General features: G+C 48.7%; 1 pseudogene; it reads left to right on the forward strand.

The window, feature by feature from the left end:
* The first annotated feature begins 2,410 nt into the window (after positions 1 to 2,410).
* Positions 2,411 to 2,585, forward strand: LOC120925250 (annotated as a pseudogene).
* Positions 2,586 to 2,928: the final 343 nt, after the last annotated feature.

Here is a 2,928-nt window from a genome sequence, read left to right on the forward strand (position 1 = left end):
CAGTGGCAAGCCGGGCAGAGTGAGAAGGAACATGGGAATATACCCGAGGCTGGTGTCAGCTAAAAAACTCTATCGAGGCACGTTGTTTCCAGCATGGTCTCAAGCATAGGTGAGGGGTATGGAGCAGGGGCTCGTTCACTCACTCCATCCTTCCCACACCACTCGCACCGTTCCTACATCCGGCCACGCCCCCCGCTACTCCAGTCGAGCTTTGACTTCAAACATATAGGCAACAAATGGCTATCCTGACAATCCATGGCCCCCATGGATATTAGCCATGGTATGCAATACACAGGCTAATATAATACAGTATACAAGTAACAAATGTACAAATGGCACAATATTGAGGCAATAAAACGGGAACTGTGACTATATAGTGCAAATAACATGCATTTGTAATTACATGGGGCAACAAATTGGCAATCAACACAGTATGCAAATAAACAAGCAACCATGACATTATACAAGCAAATGTGACAAAATGTAACTGGCACATGGGTAATTGTGACAACAAACTGGCAATTGTGACAATATGGCCTACTGACAATAGGGATACTGCCTGGCCAATACCCCCCCCCCTCAGTTCCCCTTTCTGTAATGAATCTCCTCTCTCTACCAGTAAACCCCACCTCTAACAGAAAAGCCACTCTCCCTCAGAAAAACCCACCCTACACTAGGAAAGCTCTCTTCCCTCAGCAAACCCTCGTTTTCCCCAAACCCCCCCTCTCTCACACAGCAAAACTCTTCTCCCTACCCCCCAGCAAAGTTTCCCTCATTCACCAAAACGTCACCCCCCCCCCCCCAGCAAAGGCCACACTAGATTTTATAGCACTCCTCATGGACCCCTTCCCCCACACACATACACATACTTTCCCTCAGAAACCCTCCTCCTACCATTAAAACACTTAGCAGAGCTCAGAAATAGAGATGTCGCGAACATAAAATTTTCCGTTCGCGAACGGCGAACGCTAACTTCCGCAAATTTTCGCGAACGGGCGAACTGGGCGAACCGCCATAGACTTCAATAGGCAGGCGAATTTTAAAACCCACAGGGACTCTTTCTGACCACAATAGTGATGGAAAAGTTGTTTCAAGGGAACTAACACCTGGACTGTGGCATGCCGGAGGGGATCCATGGCAAAACTTCCATGGAAAATTACGTAGTTGACACAGAGTCAGGTTTTAATCCATAAAGGGCATACATCACCTAACATTCCTAAATTGTTTGGAATAACGTGCTTTAAAACATCAGGTATGATGTTGTATCGATCAGGTAGTGTAAGGGTTACGCCCGCTTCACAGTGACAGACCAAACTCTGACAGACCAAACACCCCGTTTAACGCACCGCAAACAACTGCAAACAGTCCATTTACACAACCGCAAACTCCCAATTGGCACAAGGTTGGATACCAAGCTAGCCATGTCCCGTTCCTTGTCCTCACTGACGTCATTGTCATGGATATGCAATAGTCTGGCAGCTTACCTGTCTCCACCTGTCCATTAAGAGGCCTGACCCTGTTCTGGTTACCTTCTTATTTTCTCTCCTTCCTGTATGGCCCCACCCAGGCCATCCCAGGAAGTCTATATTAACTGTTGCACTACAGGCCTGCAGTGCTGTTCAACAGTGTTGTTTGCTTAAGTTCCTGTCTGCAGTGTGCTACGATTATCTTCCTGTGTACTGTTTTTGGCTTGTCCCTGACTTCTCCTGTTTGCCTGTGCCCCTGACCTTTTGCCTGTCCCTTGGTTACTCCTGTCTACCTGTTGCCCTGACCTCGGCTTACCCATCACTACCGTCTGTCCTGTTTGCTGCTTCCCCTCTCTCCCTGCGGAGTGTGACCTAGTGGATCCCAGGGGTCGCGACCTGGATCCAGCTGCGGCGAAGGCCATCCTCACCACTAGAGGCTCTGGTGAACACAAAGCTGGGTCTTAGACTCCGCGCCCTGGGCAATCTTGGGTTCACCCTTCCTCTCTGATAGCAGCAGTTGGCTATAGGGTTCACTACCCTGTGGTGCATCCCTGACCCAACGGGGTGCACTTGTCACCTGGCCACAGGTGACCTGACAGTCATTGAATGTCTCTTCCTCCACCCAGCCACGTACAACACCAAGGGTCCCTGAAAGGTAACAAGCCCCCTGGGATGCCTGCTGTGGTTGGTCTTCCACCTCCTCAAAGCCACCTTCCTCCTCTTACTCCTCTTCTTCAGACTCCTCTCTCTGCGTTGCTGCAGGTCCAGCAATCGACGACAACAAGGCTGCTTCTGGTGGTGATGGTGACCACAACTCTTTCTCTTCATGCTCGTCTACGGTCTGATCAGGTTTGTCACCTCCGCAAAAGGACGCATGAGCCTACAGCCATTGTGCATGAGCGTTCAGTAACGCGGCCAAAAAATACCCAGCTCCGCAGAGGCTGTCCTCTTTTTTTTATTAAAACAATCTGTTCTTAACAGTTTAATCTCTGTTTTGTCCCCTATTAGGGGCCAGTGTATGGAATATATTTTAGGAACCGGGAGATGGAAAAAGATGCTTGGTCTGTCCTCTTACTTTCAATTTGGGGCACTGCGCGTGCGCCGTGTAATGTACTGTTCAATCCCAATATGAGTGGTATGTTAAGTAGTACTATTCCTATCAGTTTAATCCCTGTTACGTCCCCTATCGGGACACGTATGGAATAGATTTTAGGAACCAGCAGATGAAAAAAGATGCTTGGTTGGTCCTGCTACTTCCAATTTGGGGCACTGCGCGTATGCCTTGCAATGTACTGTGCCACCAGATATGAGTGGTGTGTTAAGTAGTACTATTCCTATTAGTTTAATCCCTGTTACGTCCCCTATCAGGGCCCGGTCTATGTAATAGATTTTAGGAACCGGGAGATGGAAAAAGATGCTTGGTTGGTCCTCCTACTTCCAATTTGGGGCACTGCGCGTGCAC

The sequence above is a fragment of the Rana temporaria genome, chromosome 1, assembly GCF_905171775.1.
Source record: "Rana temporaria chromosome 1, aRanTem1.1, whole genome shotgun sequence".
Taxonomy (NCBI): Eukaryota; Metazoa; Chordata; class Amphibia; order Anura; family Ranidae; genus Rana; species Rana temporaria.